Genomic DNA, 24,195 nt, shown 5'->3' with positions numbered 1-24,195 from the left:
TAGTTAACACTGCTGGTGTGAACAAGAACCAGAGAGTAGATAAAGTAAAAATCTAGGGTAAAGCCACACAGTACTTGTAAAAAAAAAAAGTCAATAAAGTAACACCTAATGATGCTCTGCAATATTCATAAATCAGTGCCTTATGCAGTCACCATCAGAAAAACTTCCTCTTTCAACATTCAGGAACATAAGCAGAGACACATAGCCAGACAATTGTCAAAGAGACAATCATTGGGTGACTCAGCCCTAAATGGTATGCCTCTATCAAATCCTTCCTTTCAGAGTTCAGGGAACTCATCAGAAAAAGAAGAAGAAAGAGTGAGAGTCAGAGAAGATATAGGACACCAGGAAAACGGAGCCCTAAATCAAATAAGCAAGGCTCATATGAAGTCACAGAGATTGAATCAACAAAATCAGGGCCTATATGGATCAGGACCAGGTCCTCTGCATATTTATATAGTATAGCTTTCAGTTTTTTACTTTTTCAGACTTTGGAGTATGTGAATAACTGGTTCTCTGATTCTTGGACCTCTTTACTTTTGTTGGGTTGCCTTGTCTAGCCTTGGATGTGATGTTTTTTTTTTTTTTTTTTTTGGTTGTTGTTTTTTTTTTTTTTATATATCTTATTTGGTCATGTTTGACTGCTTACTAATAGAAGCCTGTACTTTTGTATCATGACAAGGAAAGGGGTGGATGCAGAGGGGAGGGGAGGGGAGGAGGAACTGAGAGTGGTAGAAGGAGGGGAAATTGTAATCAGGTTATTTTTATGAGAACAAATATATTTTTAATGAAAGAAAAAAATTAAAAAGATACTTTAGATTTGCTATTCAGTATTTCTTCCATGAAGCTGTGCCATATAGACATGTACACACACACACACACACACACACACACACATGCACATGTACACACACACACACACACACACACACATACTCATTCTCAAATAATTAAAACACATGTTATATACAAACCTTAACAACCCCAGGAGCAAACAAAATATTTTTTTTCACTTGAGGGATGGGGGGAAAGTGGAACATGATCAGGTATTAGGACTGGGTGTGTGTGTGTGTGTGTGTGAGGGGGAACAGGAGTGAAGCCCCAAGGGCCAGCAGAATAAATAAAAATATCCAACCTCTGGAATTGGGTGGTGGTACAATCCTCTAAAATGTACTAGAAACCTAGGAGGTGAGAGAATCTCAAGACTCAAAGGCAAGGACCTTAGATGAAATGGCCACCAGTGGGGAGAAGTTACCTGTAGAATCCACTTCCAGTAGAAAGACAGAGCATCAAGTAAAGGGACGGGGTTGCCATCCTACAGTCTAAAGCTCTGATCCTGAGTTTTTCCTGTATAAAAAGACTGCAAGGAACAAAATTCTAGAAAAGACTTAGGGAAAGGAGGTTCAGTGATCAACCTAAATTTGGACACATCTCAAGGGGAAGCTCCAAAGCCTGACACTATTACTGATGCTATGATGTACTTACAGACAGGACCCTTGCAGGGCTGCCCTATGAGAGGCCAAACCAGCAGCTTGCTGAGACAGAAGCAGATACTTACACTCAACCAATGATCTGATGTCAGGGATCCCTGTGGTTGAGTTAGGGAAAGACTGGAAGAAGTTGTGGAGGAGGGTGATCCCATAGGAAGTCAGGAGTCTCAACTAACCTGGACCCACAAGAACTCTCACCTGAGCCACCAACCAGGCAGCATACACTAACTGGTCCAAGGCTTCCTACATATACATATGCATATGCACATGCACATGCACATACACATACATATACATCATATACATATACAGCAGAGAACTGCCTGATCTGGCCTCAATAAGAGAAGCATCTAACCCATGAGAGACTTGAGGCCCCACGGAATAGGGAGGCCTGGTGGGTGTGGGTGACTGTGGTGTTGTGGGGACATTCTCCTGGAAACAGGTGAGAAGTGAGATGTGTAGCTCTCAGAGGGCAGAACAGGAGGAGGTTAACGAATGGACTATAAAAATTAAAGATTAAAGATAATGAAAAATTAAAAAACATATATAAAATGAACCTACATATCAGACAGCTGAAACACATTCATGTGGCACTATATTTGCAGCCCAGACATTTTGTTCTACTCCCCAGAGATATAAATCAGTGTTTACACAAAACATACATATCCACATATCATTTAGCATGTCCTGTCATTTTGCTGCTTTATAGAGTCTATAAGCATGTTCTTTCGAAAAAGAAACAAACCTGGAGTTGGAGATAGTGTTCCGTATTTTCTTCTAACAACCATAATAGTTATGTATGAATATAATATATAATTTGCAATGCTTGTTTCTATCACAGCTGTACCTAAAACAGTCAGAAACACAATTCCAGTATTTTTTCCTCACAGACTCTCATATAAGGTTTTCATACCATACATTCAGCTTTCTGGGTTACTTGAAGCTTAGCTGGAGTAGCCCTACCTGTTCCAAGGCCAGAGTTTCTGTTATGCATTTGGGTGACTAGGGTTGGAGGAGCAAAAGTCAATAAATGTGAAGATATTTCACTGTATGCATTCTTGAAATCCTGCCACCAGAATTTACTTTTTAAGCAAGGCTGCCAGTAAGGAAGAAGGGAAGAAACTATTGCAATCAAAGTAATAGTGATGGAAGGTTAGCGCTATAGGTTTTTAAAATTCCAGGTAGGTCAACTTCTGCTTGTATAAATGTTTATAGAAATGTATATGAGTAATATTTTCTTAACTTCTGCAACTTTCCACAAACTTTGTATTTGCCTGGAACAACTGATATGAAACCCAAAAGAAGAATCTTTAATCATAACTCAGTAAAAGACTATGTATCAAGAAGAATTCTATTTAATAAGAGGCCAGGAGAAGACTTATCTGTGGGTATAAGGGTAAATATTTACAATGGAATTAGAAATTATGCTGGCTTAGTAAAGTTGCAATTATATGTTATTCTCCAATATCCATCACTAGTTCTGGTTACTTAGGTAGATTTGCAAAGGCAGGCATGTTTTCTCTATCGTTAAGTGATGCAGAAAACCAATTAGAGAGCTATTGGCTACTACCACTACTGAGTTCTGAAGGTTTGCATGCCATGGCTACTACCACTACTGCATTCTGAGGGTTCTCACACCATTCTAGGTATTGTTGTTTATAGGTGACATTCATAGTTGCCATAGCTAGGTAGGACTGTTGTTTGCTTCTACCTGATACAAGTGGTTGTCCTTGAGGTTGCATGTGTGTGTGTGTCTGTGTGTGTGAACATACTGAGATAGTTGTATTTATACATCTTTTTATAGATGAAATATAATGTGTGAATATGAAAGAAAAATAGAGGTGGATATGTGGCAGTTTGCTGTTGGAAGTAAAAGAAAGTTTGAAGTTAATTATACCATAATTTTAAAGTAATTAATAAATTAAAATACCAAATGCTTCACTCACTCTGCCCCCCTTCTTCCTCACAGATTCCCTCTCACTTCTCACCGCTTTCTCCTCTGAGATAAGCCCAGGATATTCCCCAACCTTGGCAAATCAAATATCTGCAAGCTAAGGCACATTGAGGCCAGACAAAGTAGCTCTGTTAGGGAACTACTTTACCATTCAGGCTTCATCTTCAGAAACAGACTCCCCCCCACGCCATACAGTTGTTGGGGAACTCACATGGAGAGTGAGATAAATTGTCAGGGCTTAGCTAAGGCCTTTAGTTGGTGGCTCAGTCTTTTAGTGCTCCCAGCATCCAGGTCATTTGACTCTGTGCATTTTCCTTTGGAGTTCAAATCCATTTCAGGTCCTTCTATCCTTACCCCAACTCTTCCAAAAGAATCAACAACTTCCATCGAATGTTTGGCAATGGATATCAGTATCTGTTTCAGACAGCTGCTGACAAGAGCCTCTCAAAGGAAAGTTTTTTTTCAGGATACTCTTTGCAAGTGTAACAGAGTATCATTAATAATGTCAGTGATTGGTGTCTGACTATTTGATGGATCTCAAATTGAGCAAGTTATTTCTTGGCCATTCCTTCAGTCACTGCTCCATCTTTGTCCCAGCATTTCTCTTACACAGGACAAATTTTTGTGGGTGGGTTGGTGTCCTTATCCCTCCACTGCAGGTTCTGCCTAGCTACTGAAGATGGCCTCTTCAGATTTCATGTCCACAAAGTTAGGAATATAAATTATATATTATATATATAATTGGTTGTTCACCAAAAGATTTGATATCAATAGTATGGATAGATTTCAGATTGTCACTTGACATTGTAGATGTGGAATACAAAGACATTGTAATGAAGACAGTGTAGGATATTCATCAAGAAGTCTTATTTATAAGATCAGAGAACAAAGGGAATAAATATAAATCAATAAGTGACAGAATGTTTAAAATAAGAGTTGGAACTAGAACTTGTGTATTTAACAGATACATATAGCATTGTCATACTCATTTTAGTCAGAGGTTTATTTCATATACCTCTGTAGAGTAATTATTACCTATTGATCAATTTATCTGCCTAAATATAGTTAATTTTGAATTCATAAATACAAGACAACAATGTCATCGCTGCATTTTGTGATTAGAACTTTAGAGTACATTTTTACTACTTTATGTCATTTATTTTTATCATGGCCAAGCTTTATAAGTTTTCAATATGATTTATTTTAATATTGATGTATTGAATCTGAAATATATATGTATTAAAATTATATTTATTAAACATACTATAAAAATACAATATTAATTTTATATCATGCTAGAAGTCAGAAATATATATGAAAATAATGCTAATTAAATATACTATACAAAATGCATTTTAGAAATATTTTTCTTATTACATGAGTTTCTGTTGATTATGTCCTTGTACTTGCCTTGTGCAACCTGGTTGATTCTGCTGCTGTCTGACCTGGGTATAAAAGGTTTGAGTAGGCTTCTTGTGTATCTTGGGTTAGAGCACACCTCCTGTGAGTCAGGAAGAGCTTTCAGGTAGAATGAGGTGCACTGATACATTACTGCAGGTATGGGTGTGGACCAATTTCTATTACTACAGCAAGTTCTGGATATCTTCACACACCTGAAGAGTAAAACTGTGGCCTTAAATTCCATCTCATGAAGATGATGGAGGCCTTTAAAAGGATATACATAATCGCCTTAAAGAAAGACAGGAAAATAAAATTAAATACTTAGAAGCCCTTAAAGAGGAAACAAATAAATCCCTCAAAGAAACACAGGAAAGTACAAGTAAAGTGGCAAAAGAAATAAATCAAATGGTTCAAGACCTAAAAGAGAAAATAGAATCAATAAAGAAAATACAAATGGAGGCAACCCTGGAGATGAAAAACCTAGGGAAAGAGAACAGGATGTACAGACCCAAACGTCCCCAACAGAATATAAAAGATGGAAGAGAGAGTGTCAGATAAATACCATAAAAGAAATTGATGCATCAGTCAATCAAATGCCAAACATCAAAAGTTCCTAACTCAAAATATCCATGAAATCTGGGAAAACATGAAAAGAGCAGATTTAAGAATAATAGAAGAGTGTAAAGATTCTAAGTACAGAGGGGAAGAAAATATCTTCAACAAAACTATAGAAGAAAACCTATACAACATAAAGAAGGAGATGGCTATCCATATACAAGAAACTTAGAGAAAAACCAAATCAATTGGACCACAACTGAAAATCTTTGTGACACATAATAATTCAAACACTAAATGGACAGTACAAAAAAATACCATTAAAATCTGTAATGGAAAATGGCCAAGGAACATTTAAAGGAATATCAATCAAAATTACACATGGCTTTTCAACAGAGGTTCTAAAAGCCAGAACATCCTTGACTGATCTCTTGAAGACCATAAAAGACCACAGATACCAGCCCAGACTATTATATACCCAGTAAAACTTTCAATTACCATAAATGGAGAAACCAAGAATTCCATGAGAAAACTAAATATAAACAATATCTTTTTACTAAGCCAGTCCTACAGAGAACAAAAGGAAGCTAACTATACCCAAGAAAATACAAGAAATTAATCATCTCATAACAAAACCAACAGAAGGAAGTCACACACACACACACATACAAACACACACACACACACACACACACACACACACACACACAAACACCTCCAACATAAAAAACAAAAGGAACTAACAATCATTGGTCATTTATATCTCTCAAGGTCAGTAGATCCTATTCACCAATAAAAAAAGAAAGGCGAATAGACTGGATATGTAACAAGATTCATCTGTCTGTTACATACAATAAAAACATCTCACAACAAAGATAGACAATACATAAGAGTAAAGGGCTAGGAATAGGTTTTCCAAGAAATGGACCCAGGAAACAAGCTAGAGCTGCAGTTTTAGTATCTAATAAAGTGAACTTTCAACCAGCAAATTAAAAGTATATGTGGAAGCTTTAGAAAAAAAGAAGCAAGCACACTAGAGAGGAGTTGAATGCAGAAAATAAAACCAGAGCTGAAACCAATCAGTTCTAAACCAAGAAAATCATACAAAGATTCAACAAACCAAAAACAAAATAGACAAACCTTTAGCCAATCTAACCAAAAGACATAGAGGCAGTATCCAAATAAACAAGTCAGAAATGAAAAGGGAGACATAATAACAGACACTGAGGAAATTCAAAGAATCATTAGGTCTTACTTCAAACGCCTATATTTGACAAAAGCAAAATTCTTAACAAAATAGATGGTGTTCTAGACAGATACCACTTACCGAATTAAATTGAGATCAGGTAAACTATTTACATAGCCCTATAACCACTAAAGAAAAAGCAGCAGTCATCAAATATCTCCCAAACAACAACAACAACAACAACAACAAAGTTCAGGGGCAGATGTTTTTAGTGCAGAATTCTATCAGATTTTCAAAAGAAGCCTATACCTATAGTTTGCAAACTATTCTACAAAACAGAAACAGGAGGAATATTTCCTGCAGGGTGGTGAACCATGAAAGGAAGTCTGGTAAGGTAGAGCTAAAGGCTAGAAGCCTTGGAGACCCTGAAGGGATGGTAGGAATTTTGCCTACTCCCGGACTAGTCCCCTGTCATCCCTAGAGAGATTTGTGGCCATCATTCATGTAGGGACAATAACCTCAAATTCTTCCACATGTAGATGAGACATCCCTAACATCTCCTCCAAGCTAATAGGAAAAGAAATATGGCCTATGGCCACATAGGCCCAAAAGAGAGTTCTCTGTGTTAATGAGATACTGAGAGACCTGGAGAGCTTAGCCAGTAAGGTTTTTTTTTTTTTTTTTTTTTTTTTTTTTCTCAGACATTCCTTATTGCCAAAGATATTTCATCTCAGGCTCACCCTTTACAAATCCATTTGTAAACTGTCTGGAACCAAGTACTGTCTTTTTTCCACCACAATTCATCATGGGAAGACAAGAAGGCTGATAGGGTTGCAGCCTAATGTCTTGTAGAAGCTCTCTCTGAGTTCCCAGCCACAACTGTGACCAAGCTTGTCTCTGTCAAGCTAAGGACAATCATCTCTTGTGGGACAAGCCAGAGCACCCGTCCACACCCTACCCCCACCACTGGATAGATGCTGTCCCCAGCCCATGGTCCCCCTACTCCATTCTCTGTTCTTCTGTGACTCCTAGTGCCTAGATGTCCAAAGGTCTGAGAGCCACATGGACCCAGCTTTCCTGCCTCTCAAAATGTTCTTTCCCATCCTTAGAGGTAACCAGTGCTTCCTTAAAGCCCAATATCCACTCTGGCATTGGAGTGGGATAAGCACAGTCAAAATCCCCACATTCTACCTCCCCAAGTGGCCATGCCCAGTGGCGGAACAGATGCAAGCCTACCACCCTACAATACCCAAACTCATTCTATGAAGCTATCATCATCCTGATACTTAAACCACACAAAGACTCCACAAAGAAAGAGATATTTGCACCAATTTCACTTATGATCATTGACAAAAAAATATTCAATAAAATTGTTGCAAAAGAACACATTAAAAACGTCATTGTCCATGGTCAAATAGGCTTCATCCTAGGAATGTAGGGATGGTTCTATATGAAAAAAACTGTCATTGTAATCTACTACAAAAACAAACTTTAAAAAATCAGATAATCATATCATTGTATGTTGAAAAAGCATTTTATTATATTCAACACCACTTCAATATATTGGAGAGATCAGATCAGGAATTCAAGGCACATAACTCAACACAATAAAATTAATGTACAGCAAGCCAATAGCCAGCATCAGATTAAATGGAGAGATACTTGAAGCAATCCCACTAAAACCAGGGGCTTGAAAAGGCTGCCCACTCTCTCCCTATCTATTCAGTGCAGTACTGTAAGTTCTCAAACAACAAGAAAACAGAATGTGATCAAGGTGCTACAAAATGAAAAGGAAGAAGTCAAAGTGTCAGTATTTGCAGATGATAAGATAGCATACATAAGTGAGTCCCCAAATTGTATCCCCAAACTCTTACAACTTATAAAAAACTTCACCAAAATGGGCTGGATATTAAATTAACTAAAAAATTAATTAGCTCTCCTTTATTCAAATGATAAACTGACCAAGAAGCAAACTAGGGAAAGTAAACCCTTCACAATAGCCACAAATAATATAAAATATCTTGGTGTGGCTCTAAACAAGCAACTGAAAGTTCTGTGTAGCAAGAACCTTAAGTCCCTGAAGAAAGAAATTAAAGAAGATATTATAAAATAGAAAGATCTCCCATGCTTATGGGTTTACATACAGCAAATGGTCATCTTACCTAAAACAACTTATAGATTCAATGCTAACCCCATAAAAGTTCTAAAACATTTTTACAGATCTTGAAAGAGTGATTGTCAACTCCATATGCCAAAATAATAAACCCAGCATAGCCCCCAAAATTCTGAATAATAAAAAAATAAATTTCTTGAGAATTTTTTTTCTTCGTCTAGAAATTCTTCTAGGTCACAATGCCTGACCTGAAGTTGTACTACAGAGAAAGTGATAAAAACTGAAGTTGTACTGCAGAGAATGTGATAAAAAGATGAAAGGTATAAGACATAACCAGGCAAGTTGACCAAAGGAATCAAATAAGACCCACAAATAACCCCACACACCTAGGGACACTTGATTTTTTATAAAGAAGATGAAACCATACAATGGAAAATAAGAAAACATCTTCAAGGAATGGTGCTGTTCTAACTGGATGTCTACCTGTAGAATAATACAGATAGATCCATATTCATCACCCAGTACAAAACTCAAGTGCAAATGGATCAAGGAGGTCAACATAAAACCAGATATACTAAATCTCATAAATCAGGAACTGGGAGATCGCCGTGATCACATTGGTACAGGAGACAATTCCCAGAACAGAACACCAATGACACAGACTCTAATAGCAACAATTAATAAATGGGACTGCATGGAACAAAAACACTTCTGTAAGACAAAGGACACTTTCAATAGGGCAAAATGGTATCTTACAGTGTTAGCCTTTGGACTAAGCTACACCCCACATTTGCCTGGCTACAGCCAGGTGTGCCTGACTCATTATAAAAGGGGCTGCTTGTCCCATGTGCTCTCTCTTGCTCTTGCCTTCTTGCTTCTGCTCTGTCTTCTCACTCCTTGCCCCATTCTCCCACCCCCTGTTACCACATGCTCATGGCTGGTCTCTATTCTCCCTCTTCTTGTCTTCTTCTTCTTCTTCTTCTTCTTCTTCTTCTTCTTCTTCTTCTTCTTCTTCTTCTTCTTCTTCTCTCTCTCTCTCTCTCTCTCTCTCTCTCTCTCTCTCTCTCTCTCTCTCTACCTTTCTCTACCTTTTTCTGATTCTACTACCCTCTTAACTCTCCGCCCCATGACCTGAATAAACTCTATTCTATATTATATCATCATCATGTGGCTGGTCCTTCAGAGGGAAGGGATGCCTCAGCATGGGCCCATGGAGGCACCCCCTCCTCCACACCTTACCAAACATCCATCACACATATTCCTCCTTTTCTTATCTTTTTATAAACAGAGCATATAGATTGGGAGAAAATCTTCACTAACCTTACATCTGGCATAGGGCTACTATCCAAACTATTTAAATTCAAGAAGTTAAACTCTATAGGCTAAACTCAAAAAAAAAAAAAAAAAGGAAAAAATGACCCAATTAAAAGTGGTGTACCAAACTAAACAGATTTATCAACAGAGGAATCTTAAATGGCTAAGAAGCACTTAAAAAAATGTTCAACATCCTTAGTCATCATGCAAATCAAAGCAACCCTAAGATTACACCTTACACAATGGTTAGGGTCAAAAATCCAAGGGACAACACATGTTGGCCAAGATGTAGACAAATGGGAACAATTACAAACTGATACAACTGCTCTGTTAATTAATCTGGTGAATTCTCAGAAAACTGGGAAGAGTATAACCTCAAGTCCAGTTGAGGCTCCCAAGAGTTAGGCCTGGTAATATTAGCAGAGTGACATGCATAACAGTAGAGAGATAGATCCTGAAGAGGCCAACTTCTGTAGCCAGGTAGGACCCCCAGCGGGGGGCTAAGTACACTAAACCCCCCCCAAAATGTGTCTGGTACAAAAGAAATGCAGGCTCAGATATGGATCAGAGAGTGAATGAATGGCTAACTAATAACCAGCCCAACTTGAAACCCATCCCAGAGCCAAGCACCAATTCCTGACATTCTTTTTTTTTTTTTTTTTTTTTTAAAGATTCAAGGTCATTATTTATTTGTTGCTCTTAAAGACTCATTTTTGACTGGACTCAGACTTAGAAGTAGAAGCTCTCAGTGAGGACAGCCTACGTCTCTTGGCAATCTGTTCCTGGCGCTTTTCTTTGGCTTCCTTCATTCTCTTGGCCAAAAGTTTAGCGTATTCTGCAGCCTCCTCCTTGTTCTTCTTAGTGCGTTGCTTCTTCAGAGCAATACGTCGGCGTTTGTGTTGCAGGACGCGAGGAGTAACAAGTCGCTGAATCTTGGGTGCTTTGGTCCTGGGCTTCTTACCTTCTTTGTTTAAGGGCTTCCTGACAACATACTGGCGGACATCATCTTCTTTGGAGAGATTAAAAAGCTTTCTGATTCTACTAGCTCTTTAGGTCCCAACCGTTGAGGCACAGTAGTGTCTGTCAGTCCAGGAATATCCTTCTCTCCTTTCTTTACAATAACCAAGTTGAGAACACTGAGATTAGCGTCCACGATGCATCCGGGAACAGACTTGCGCTTCCTCTCTCCAGTTCTCCTTGGTCTGTAACAGGAATGCCCCTTACTCAACAGCAGGCGCACTCTGCCATGGGTCAGAACACCCTGCTTCATGGGAAAACCTTGCTTGTCATTCCCACCGCTGATCCAGACCACATAACCCTTCCACTCTTCACCAAGAGCATCAGCGGCTACTTCCGTGGCCATGCGCTTCTCATAGAAGGTGCGGAGCTTGCGCTCGTCATCCACCTCGATGAGCTTCTGACAGCCGGTGGCGGGGAAGGAGATGTTCAGCTTCATCTTGACACAGCCGAGCGCCTGGGAGGCGTCACGAAAAAGAGCAATTCCTGACATTCTTAATGACACAATGTTAAGCTGGCAAACAGGAGAATAGCATAATAGCTCTCTGAGAGTCTCTACACAGCAGCTGACTGAGACAGATGTAGATAACCATGGCCAAACAGGACTGAGCTCTGGGACTCTTATGGAAGACTTGGGGGAATGTCTGAAGACCCAAAGAGGATGGGAACAGCAGAAAACCTAGAGTTGAGAATGTCAACCCCTGGGATCTCTCAGAGATTAAGTCACCAACCAAAGAACATACACAGGCTGGAAATGAGGTTGCTGGTACATATGTATCAGATTTGCAGCTCAGTCTACAACTGGGTCCCACAACAACTTGGAATGGAGGATGTCCCTAAAGCTGTAGCCTAACTGAGTTATTCATGCCCCAGAAGGACTGCCTGGGAGAGAATGTCCCTGTTCCTAATCTGGCAGAGATTGGATGGGACAGGATGGGGTATATCCAAGGGGAGTCCCACCCTCAGAGAACAGAATAAATAAATAAATAAATAAATAAATTATACTTTAAAAACATTTTTTCTGATTTTATATTTTAACAATTTCTAATTATTTGCTTTATGTTATGGGGATTAAGATAATATTTCTCTTTATTATTGTAATTAATTTTATAATTTTATGATTTTAAAAAATATTTTAAAGTGTTATTTTAATTTCTATTATATTCCCTGACATGCCTGTTTCCCTGAGTTAGAAGCAATCAGTAGTAATATTATCATATGCACCCTATCTTCTGGTTCAAGTACTATACAGATATGTCTTCTCCAGTGTACATCAGATCTAGTATTTTTCTTGTAAGAAAGAGAATACTTGTGTGGTTAGGTTCTAGATTTTTGAGATTTCTGTTTGCTTTCATTCATATGTCCTGTTGTTTGCTTACAAACCAAATTTGGTAAAGTCAATCACAATATTGAAAGTCTCTTTGTGTTTGCTAAAAAATAAATGAATATGCCCTCTAGAGATATCCAGCAAATAGGTTTTCTTTCTAGTTTAATTGAACAGAAATGAAATATTTTCAACATCAAAACTGATTTTAATATTAAGTCCAAAGAATATAATTGCAAGATTTTTTTCCTGAAACTGCATCATAGAACATCTCTTTACCTTTCTCTCTCCCGATTCTAAGCCTGAGATCTCCGCTGAGTTATACATTAAACCCTGTCCCGAAGGAAATATAAAGAAAAAAATTAAAACTAATTTATTTTTTTAAAATGATCCATTCCTGATATAAGCATATTGTACACTACCGCTTGACAATGTAATCATATAAAAATGTGTAAACGTAAGTGATAATGGATGAAAAGTTTTACTTTTCGGATCCTCAAATTTTATGCTTTAATTTGAATATTCTGACACGACAAACATAGAACATAGGGACGTATATACTGTTTATCACTTGTTTAACTTAACAGAATTCTGAACTTATGTTTAAGTGACATTTTTCTTTTCATTTATACTGAGGGGCCAGCTCATTGAATCAGTTATATGTGGTTAAAGCATGAATATCAGGGTTTATAGAAATAGAACCAACAGAAAACCTAGGTGTGGGTGCTTATGACTCATAAGCACAGACAGTGGGTTGACAAAGCCATAATCTTCAGGTTATGGAGAACTCTCCTTCAAACTATATAGTAGAGAGCAATTAAAAAAGCACAGCTTCTATTGATTGATTATCAGGTTATCACAAATAGTAACAAAAGGACATCAATACTAATACTTCCTCTGCTGCAAATGTTCACTAAATCCACCTGTTGAATTCATTACCTGCATGCTATTTACAGTAAGGGGATTTTCTTCAAGGGCCTACCAGTCAGTCACAGAGGCTCCCTATTCATGGTCTCATGTTCACCTCTCACTGTGTGGTACCACAAGCTTCTAGAACATCTCAGCAAGAAAGGAACTTACTATTAGGTAATCTATGTTTTTTGTTTTTTGTTTTTTGTTTTTTGTTTTTTGTTTTTTGTTTTTTGTTTTTCTTTTTTTCAGAAAAGTCTCTTCAAGTACATATGAACTTGAAAAAAAAAGACCCATTAAAGTGGAAAAATGAAACAGGAAGATTTAAGTTTGCATGGTGGCAGGGAGGGTAGAGAAATGAATGCAATCTGGGGAGTTATTATACTAGAGATTTTTCAAAAGAAGTCACATGGAGGGTTACTTTCAGAAGTTTCCATATTCATATTTGATATAACTCTATAACAATAAACATTGATAACTATATAAGACATGCAACTGGTCAAGGTATAGAGAAAAAGAGATGATGATATGGCAAAAGTTTACTGCACCCCCATTTTCTATGGTTCATGGATCATTTTGCAAAAGCAGATGGAAACAGAGAAAGAGCCAAAGGCAATGAATGGATACTAACAAGAAAACAACATATGCACAAGGAAGGGCGGGTCCACATAAGAACTCACAGCAGTTTTGCCAAGTGTTCATACTGTTCAAGTTTAGGTCAGACCACACTTTTCATAGAAAGGAAACTAGGGCACCAAGTCCGACCCCCACCCCCACCCCCAAGCCTAGGACCTATCCCTAGCCAATAGAGGTAGAGAGAATTTTCTCTAAGAATGTAGTATCTGGTAGTGAAAGGTAACTACAATTTGGACTTGTGATGTTTCTTTTAAATAAAAGGACACAAAGGTATCTTTTCAGGTAAGAAGTTTTGACTTAGGAGGACCAGGAGAGAGGTGAAATTGAACAAAAAAAAACATTTTATGAATTATCAAAGCACTAGCTAAAGTATATATTAAAAATAAATTAGATTCAACACATTAGCAATAGTAGAAATATGGCAAAACATTCGTGTCTTTAAAAGTGAAAACTAGGTATGATTCCAGGAATCAATGCCGACGGAATGGAAAGAAACTCACTGGAAAACTCAAGCTTTGGGTATAACCCAGTACTATAGTAAATGGGTAGAAATCGCCACACAAGATCTATTTTTCCACGTAGAGTAATAAATATTTTCACATTCAGAGCAAAAGTGTGAAATATCAAATTTGTGTTGTATGGCTATTCAAAAATAAGGAAGGACATGCTACACATAGGGACTACTTCAGTATATGTTGGAGTTGTTTTTGTGTGTTGGTTTTTGAGTTTAAATTATAGTTTGGTTTGAAGTAGAGGCAAGAAAATAAAAAATAAGATATGCAGGATCAAAGCACTGGAGAAAACATAATGAAAAAGCACAAAGTAGTTTAGAAGGGAGCAGAGTAGGAATACACATTAACTGAGTTTACAGTTAAAAAGAGAGTAATGTAACAGATGACAAGTTGAATATAACAATTCATCAGCTTGAACTGTGCCCATGACTTCAAGTTTCCAGAATAAAATGTCTTCCAGGCAGCACCTCTTTCATAAGACAGCAAGGCATACAAATGGCTGATTTGGGAGAGAAGGCAATAATGAGAACTATTCTGCATACACAAATCTGATATGGCTACTAGAAACTACTAAAATCATCTGTGACCAAAATGGCAAATCATAATCTGCTTTGCCTTGGCTTCACTTCAGAACACAATGCACTTGGATTGATCGAGCAGGCTGTCACTAGGCCAGAATTCAGGCATCACATTGAATTCTCTTCACTAACATTTCCTTTCTTTGAATTTTTTTTTACCAACAGGTGTTTATCATTAAAACACCCAAATTACATAGTGTCTTAATTTTAATATGCAAACATTGACTGTGTTAGTACAGTATTATCTTATTCTGCAAATTTCCTTGAATTTTTGACTGTTATTAAGAAGTTATTTACAATAACCTGTTTTGAACTTGAGTAATTATTTTCCATTACTTTTTCAATAGTTTGCACTATAGACCTAACCATACAGAAATGAAAATTCTTCCTTTAAATAATAACCTTAAATCTTCATGCAGAAGAATAGAGAAGTAACAAAAAGAAAATAAATATTGTGTTAATAATGAGTTTTCTAAGAAATTCCTTTATCTTTGATGCTTTCTTCATTTATTCTCTAGAGAATGTAAAATGTTATCCTGCTAAAAAAAAGGTCTTTAAACCAATTACACAAGGTTAATTATATAAATTACCATGCCTAATATGATAGCCACATCACTAAGTGGGTGTATAATGAGTGGTATCTAACTAGAAGCAATTAATTTCATTCTGTTCCACTACTAATAAAAATAACCTCTTGAAAATTAAATTCTCATGCCAAAATTTATTCATAATATTTAGATTTTAAGATATTTATGACTCAGAAAATTTAATTTCTTTCTAATATGCTTTAAAGTTCAAAACTAAAGAGTTTTCAAAAAAGTCTCTAAATAAGTATTGAAAAAAAATTTTTTTATTAGGTATTTTCCTCATTTACATTTTCAATGCTATCCCAAAGGTCCCCCATACCAAGCCCCCCCAATCTCCTACCCACCAACTCCCCCTTTTTGGCCCTGGCGTTCCCCTGTACTGGGGCATATAAAGTTTGCAAGTCCAATGGGCCTCTCTTTGCAGTGATGGCCAACTAGGCCATCTTTTGATACATATGCAGCTAAAGACAAGAGCTCCCGGGTACTGGTTAGTTCACATTGTTGTTCCACCTATAGGGTTGCAGTTCCCTTTAGCTCCTTGGGTAATTTCTCTAGCTCCTCCATTAGGGGCCGTGTGACCCATCCAACAATAGCTGACTGTGATCATCCACTTCTGTGTTTGCTAGGCCCCGGCATAGTCTCACAAGAGAGGGCTATAACTGGGTCCTCTCAGCGAAATCTTGTTAGTGTATGCAATGGTGTCAGCATTTGGAAGCTGATTATGGGATGGATCCCTAGCCTTATGATCAACTGCTATACTGCATTTGGAATTCTTTAAGTACATTGTGTTAATAATAAAATAATGATGAAGATTTGAAAATTAAGGCAGATACCCTTGAAATCAGTGAAGTGCTATGACTGGGTATTTCCCAGACTCCCTCCACAGGGATTTGGAGTTGCCTAAGAATCCTGTTTTCTCATCACTTGTTCATGTGGTGATTTTCTTTACCCCTCCTTTATAACCTTTTATTTTATTCCATTAAACTATTAACCCCTCATTCCTCACCTATAATTTCTCCTATTATAGTCTCTTTTACCGTGACATTGGTGTTGTCAGTTGCCTTTTGCAAATAGTCTATATCTCTCTATAAAAACACAAGGCTTTTGTTGTACATATTCTTATACTATCAATAATGTACCACTTGACTATTAAAAAGGACATAAGTAAAATTTAAAGATGTCTGACATTCATTCATTATTAACTTTCTTTCTCTTTATTTTCATTTTTGATACTATTGAATATTTTTTTAGCAATTAGCTGGACGGAAGCACAGGCTACAAACATAAATAACCATGAGTTGGCTTCCTTGGCCATTATATATTATGTGTATGACTGACAAACTGTACTTAATGTGTGTTTACATTAATCCTGCATCATTTAAAATTTATGAATAAAACCTAGAACTTTCATGTAAAACAAACAAACAAAAAAGAGATATTACATTGCTTCTGACAAAGTAGGAGAATGGAAGTGCTAATTAAAGATTTGTCTCCATTCTAGATCCTATCTGGCATTAAGAGTTTGAGACATTTAAAAGAAAAGAATCCATTTTTCTTTTGGCAATGTAAATGTATAATAAAAGAAATGTGATATGTAATACAGGAAATATATAAAGATTCTTCTGCATCAATAAATGGACAGCAGAATAATTAGTAGAGAAAGAGGGATAAATATACTCAATAAAAAGTCACAATGAAAAACTACAAGGGAGATAGAGTGTATTTATGATATATAAAATTAGACCTAAATAGGTAAAGATGAAATCAATTAATAAGCAATAAAGAAATAAAGTTTTAATGGTAGAAATATGAAAAATATATTATTTTAGAATAAATATTAATTTGTATAAAGTTAAATAAGTTAATAGATCAAAGACTCAAACACTTAATTTTGGCCCCTGTTTTCATTTATATGGCCTAGTATATGAGGAAGGTACAAATGTAAACCAATTTCACAGACAATTCAATTCACATTTAAAGTTTTGTTTAAATGAAACAGTGGAAAATATTTTCCTAAAAAGATTATCACCATTCTCTTTATTAACTGCCAAAACATCTTTTATGAAATGCTTGGTATTTCTTTGCTGTATCTTCATTCCACTCAAAATCATCTCTGAGTTTTGAAAGCAGTATTTTTTAATAAGAACACTAGTTTTAATCCTCAATATTTGTTGAGGGGACAGGTGAGATTGCTTGAGAAAATGCTACCAAGCCTCAGGACCTGAGATGAATTTTCTAAACCTTTTTTTATTTTTGAAAGAACTGATTGTCTTCTGGCCTGTACATACAAACAGGCAACATAAAGTAAACAAATCTAACATTTCTTTTAAACATTTTGAGAACTGAACTTTAAGTTTTCTGATGCATTAGTCCTTGCAGGGGCATGAGGGCACCCCTGGTGCATCACAGGGTTCCCCTAGAGGATATAAGGAGCCCTAGAAGGAGGGGTGACTCAGGCTGGGTGGGTTGTCAAGGGAATCTTGCAGCTCTGACTGACTAGTAATCAAGTCACTTCTTTACACAGGTTTCATGGAACAAAGACAGACCTATGGTTATGCAAGAAGTACAGATTATATCATTTTGTCTCTGGGCATATGTTTGATTTTTCATTTAATGTCCAGGTTTCCAAGTTCAGTCACAATTAGAAGGTACAAATAGAACAGATTTTATTTTTATTATCAGCCCTATAATTCCAATTACAGCAATCTAAATAAAAAAATTGATAAACATATCTTAGACTAATTAAGAGAAAAATTTAAGTAGTATTAAATTGAAAGCATAATTAGAAGTGAAAGATTACAAATGACTCCATAGATAGACAATTAGATTGTAAGAAACTAGGTGACTAACCTTTATCCTGATGAATAATTTACCTGGTGAAATGAATATGGTCTCAGAATTATCTACCCTCTAATCAAAACAAAAAGAAACAGATCTGATCTTATAGAATATATTTAATTCCAAAACAAAATATTTCCAACAAAATTGTCAAAGACCATATGGTTTTAAGTGAAGCATTTTAATAATTGATGCAATTTTCACCTTATTTCCAAAAGAGTTAAAGATAAATCTTTTGTAAATGAATTTCAAAAGTCAACATTGTCAGGATCTGAAAATCAGGTAAAGAAACTAGAACCAGGAAGATAATATTGGTGAAAGGCGTTTTAAAATATTCATCAAAATATAGTAAAATGTGTCTAGCTGTTCCTTTCTCTTCCATTGATCAACGTGTCTGTCTTTGTACCAATACCACTTGAATTTTATCACTATTGCTCTGTAGGACAGCTTTAGGTCAGGGATGGTGATTCCTCCAGAAGTTACTTTATTGTTCAGAATTGTTTTAGTTATTCTGTTCTGTTTTTAAGCTTGTTGGTTTTTCCATATGAAATCTAGACTTGTCCCCTTTTTTTGTTTTGTTTTGTTTTTGTTTTTTTCTCAAAATATTTATTTTTTTATATTTTTATTAGGTATTTTCCTCATTTACATTTCCAATGCTATCCCAAAAGTCCCCCATACCCTCCCCCCACTCCCATACCCAACCACTGCTCACAGTCAGCTATTGGATGGATCACAGGGCCCCCAATGGAGGAGCTAGAGAAAGTACCCAAGGAGCTAAAGGGACCTGCAACCCTAGAGGTGGAGCAACATTATGAACTAACCAGTACCCCGGAGCTCTTGACTCTAGCTGCATATGTATCAAAAGATGGCCTAGTTGGCCATCACTGGAAAGAGACTTTCCCTTTCAATGTCTATTGAGAGTTTTGTAGGAATTCTGATAGGAATTGCATTGAATCCGTAGATTGCATTTGGTAAAATGGCCATTTTCAGTATGTTAATATTACCAATCCATGAACATGAGATATCATTATGTCTTCTGTTGTCTTCGTTGATTTCTTTCTTTGAGGATCTGAAGTTCTTGCAGTGATGGGGTCACCAATCAACCTTCAAAACTTTCAACCCAAAATTATTCCTGTCTAAAAGAAATTCAGGGACAAATATGTATCAGAGTCAGAATAAATGGCTGACTAGTCACTGGCACAACTTGGCATCCATTCTATGTACCAAACTATGACACTATTACTAATGCTGTGTTGTTCTTCCAAACAGGAGCCTAGCATGGCTTTCCTCTGAGAATCTCCACCAACAGCTAACTGAGACAGTAACAGATGCTTGCAGCAGTGCATTGGAATAAGGTCATGGTACTCTGTGAAGAGAGAGAAGAAAAAAAAAATAAAGGAATGAACAGAAGGGATGACAACAATGTAAACTAACTTGGAACCCTGGGAAACTAAGAAGCCAACTAAAGATCATACACGGGCTGGTGCAAGGTCCCTGGCATATATGTAGCACAGGACTTGCCTTGTTTGGCCTCAGTAGAAGATGGTGTATCTAATGGTGTAGAAAGTTGATGTTCCAGGGAGGGGGGCAGGGATGCCAGAGAGGCACCCTTTCAGAGGCAAAAGCAAGGAGGAATGGAGGAAGAATTCCGTGAGGCAGAACAGCAGGAGGGACAACATTTGGGATGTTAATTAATAAATTAATAATAATAAACATTGTAAAATAGAAATCACCCGCACTGTGTTAGAACTATGTATATCATGATGAGCTATTAGTATTTATTTACCTGAGACATGCAAGGGCAGTATCACATACCAATCAGTAGTGTCACATAACTTCCTAATATATATAATATATAATATGTATGTGTGCACATATATAATATATATGTGATATGTACACATATATAATATATAAACAAATTACACACATATATATATTAAATATCAGGAAATTAAATGAGCTTTAGTTAAATTAATTCTCAAACAACTAAACATAGAAGGAAATTATGTGAACAAAACATATATGTTTTATCCTCAGACAATATATCTAAGCATTAAAATTAAGCTTTTTTTCAAAATGAGAATAAAGTATGTAATATTCATTTCACCACTTCTACCAAATATTTTACTGGAAGATGTTTCTAGGGAAACTGTAGAAGGACAGATAATAACACATGATATCGATAAATAATGTAACTTCTATCTTCTATCTACATTTATAACTGGCATATATTTGAAAAGAGAAAGTATAAATGTTCATACTAAATTTGGAAAATGTGTATAAGACATTAGCAATGCTACAGAATGTAAAACCAACACACACACCCATGCTTCTAGAGATCCATTAAGATATAAACTAAACAATTCTAATAAGAACTTCTGAAGATCTCTAAACTGACCAGATTCAATAAGCTCAACCCTAACCCAAGAATATATTAGCTGTAAAGACTATGACAAATCACTCTCAGATGAGACAAAGAACAAAGAGTATTCTTAGTTAAGTCCATCTACCTGAAAAAGAGCATACATTAGTCAAGGAGCTGAGAAGAGGTATAGACCAGCCAAATACTCTGGATGAGAAAAAAACTAAATAGAAGAATCAAAGGCTACCAAAGTTGTCAAGAAGAGGTTCACACTAATTGAGCCACCTAGAAAGGACATTCTGTATCTTGTTGAGATGACTACAGGTTTCCAGAATTCATGAGCTCTCATCTACTGGGTGGAGTTTAGTAGTCTTTGTTTTAGTCCTACTTCTTTGCTCCTTTAAGTAACCTCTTATCCATATTTATGTAAGCACTGTTCCCTGCCCCCCCCAAAAACATTATTTAAAAAATAAAACTCATTGATTCACCATGTTAGACTTTGTTACCATCCATACTTTAGTCTGCCCCTGACTTTTTATCTGGGGTAAGCATATAGTTAATCAATATTCCCAAGTTAACAACATCTCCAAGTTATAGCAGTAGTGAGAAAATTGGTAATTGCTTAATCACCAATGTGCAAAAAGTCAACAATTCAAAATGACAAAACCTGTTTCTGGTTCTTTCTGGTTTTTATTTTCTAGCATGAGGTGTCCAGTAGTGATATTGGTCACTATTGTAGAATAACTCTGCGACCTTTGTTACAACGTATTTATGAATATATTTTAGAAAGCTTCTATTATATTAAGTTTCTAACCTTATTCATACTCTCAGCTCTACATTGCCATCCCATATTTATATACATCAATTTAAATCTTCCAAATTTTTTCTTCAGCTGTGACGCTTTGTACTATGGAGATCTCCCTCCCATCTCTTGAAGGGCTTTCTCCTCTCTGATATGGCACATAATAAATTCATGTTTTCAATGTGTCAATGGCTATGCCAAATAGAATATGCCTATATTGATATTCACATATAACATACAAAAATGAAGAAACCCTTGCTATGGTTGTCTTTTTGTGTCAGGATTACTTCATTCAAAACGTCTGCTTCTAATTCTATTCATTGGCCTATATATTACACTGTAGAGCAGAATTGTATTCCTTTGTGTATTTTTGTGTGTGTAACACATTTTATGGTTTATTAATCAGTTGATGGGTATCTATGCTGAATCACATGAATATGGAGAAATCAGGCTGATAGTCACCTGGAAATTTTATCTCAACTAGCAAGATTTCATAGTGTTAGGAGTTCCATAGATTCCTTCTGTGGAGAAAGGTAATCTTCTATATCAACCAACTGTGAACATATCAATATTAATTAGAGTAGGCTTGATAAGATATGCCCCTGATGTGATAGTGGAGTGAATGTTATCAGAGAGTCCAGCCTGGATCTTATGGGATCTCATGCCGATTCCATGAAATAGAGTCAATATCTGGCACCTTTAAAGAGCCTAAGAACATATGCCATAACAGAGAGCCCTAAGCTTGTACGCAGCTAAATGCATATTGTATTAAGAAAACTCCGAATGTCCCTTTTCTAGAACACTACATCAGACCATATTTCAATGCCCATCAGAGAAACTTTCTTTGCAACAGATGGTTGACTTTTATAAAATAAGAGACTATGGAGTGTTCAGTTAGAAATGAAATGTATATATCTCATCCTTTCCCCTAAGACTTAGAGATCTTCAAGGAAAATGAAAAAAAAAGTGATTGTGGGAGCCAGAGACAGTGAATAACTTCCAAGAAATAGTATTTTCCAAACACTACAGGGAAGGTGAATATACAAACTTACATTGATTGTGACACCATGCATAAGACAGGTTCAAATTCCAGAGAGACAATAGCCCAATAGGAACAGGAGAGATAGACACAAAAATCCCACCACTAACTGAAGAACTATTGGCACTTGACAGCTACTGGGAAGGGGGAAGCCAGTTTTATTTAATGATATTGAATTTTAGTAGGAAGACCACATGCCAGTGTTGACCTGACTACAAAGAATATCGGGACAATTAAAATGAGCTGAATGAGAAAAAACAAACAAACAAACAAAAAAACAGAAATGTTGAAACTGGATAGGAAATTATTGGAGGATGGAGAAGATAGTCATGGGAAGAGTTAGGGGACTGCAAATGGCTTATATCAAAATACATTGTATTACAGTCTTGAAGACTCGATTTAAAGAAGTCGTAAAAGATCATATGACTCAATAGGGTACATAGTCTATTACACAGTTCTGGTGTTAAAAGACACTACCTATATAGATTGATAATGCAAACTTACCACTCATTTTTGTAATAGGAACATAAGGTTATTGCATGAAGATCCCTTGGTGTTCTTGAAAGACAAACAGAAAATAACATAACAATAGGAATGCCTTTTATTGGCTCTGGATTTACACTTCATTCAATCTCTAGTGCTTAGTCAAATTAAAAACAAAATCACTGCAGAGTTAATTTGAGGTTTGTGTCATGACAATCTGTTTCCCTTACTCATCAGAATCCAGAAGAACAGCCAAGGAAAGGATACATAGTGGTACAGATATTTCCTGCAAAGGACATGGCATTTACAGCAGAAATAAGCTATTGTGCCATGGGAATCTGCCAGTGTGCAATAACTATTATTAACCACCTCTGTTTAAAGGAAGTTTAGCTATGAAACTTTAATAAGTTTAAGTTTCAAATATTTTGGACTGAACTGGCCACACAATTTTAAACTGATATGCATTAAAGTACAGTGTTCATATAGTTCACTAGCCTATTGGATTAATTTTTGACATCATAACATGAACTAGAGTCACCTGAAAAATGAAAGCACAACTGAGAAAATGACTCCATTTATGGAGAAAGACATATCTAAAATTTGAACTTCGTCCCTAGCTTTAAGAAATATCTAATATTTACCTCATTTAATAGGATTAATTACATTTCTAATTTGAAATATCAATCAAAAGACAGTTTCAATTATTAATTCTTCTACTGAATTTTTTATTATTGTTCCAAACAAGTTTTTAGTGAAAAGTCCAGTGTTCACTTTTCTACAGTAATACACTAGAGATATCATTAATAACAGACAGTTAAAAAACATGAAGAAAAGTCCAATCTTGGGGAAGAAAAAATTGATTTCAATGCACACTTTGGTGTTACAAACAGCTGCTGAGGAATGCAGAGGCAGGAAGTCAAGCAGGTTTTTGGAGAAAGGAATTGAAGCAAAGACTACAGAAGAATGCTGCCTTCTTCTCCATATCTGGCTCATCCTGCTTTGCTTCACATCTCAGAATCACACTGTGAGGGGTGGGTGGCACTGCCCACACAGAGGTAGTTCCTCCTAAATCAATCCTACATCCTTGCCTAT

General features: G+C 36.3%; 1 pseudogene; it reads right to left on the bottom strand.

Annotated features, from left to right (window-relative positions):
- Positions 10,681-11,510, bottom strand: Gm11263 (predicted gene 11263; annotated as a pseudogene).

The sequence above is a fragment of the Mus musculus genome, chromosome 4, assembly GCF_000001635.26.
Source record: "Mus musculus strain C57BL/6J chromosome 4, GRCm38.p6 C57BL/6J".
Lineage (NCBI taxonomy): Eukaryota > Metazoa > Chordata > Mammalia > Rodentia > Muridae > Mus > Mus musculus.
This window is presented reverse-complemented; position numbering and strand designations above follow the sequence as displayed.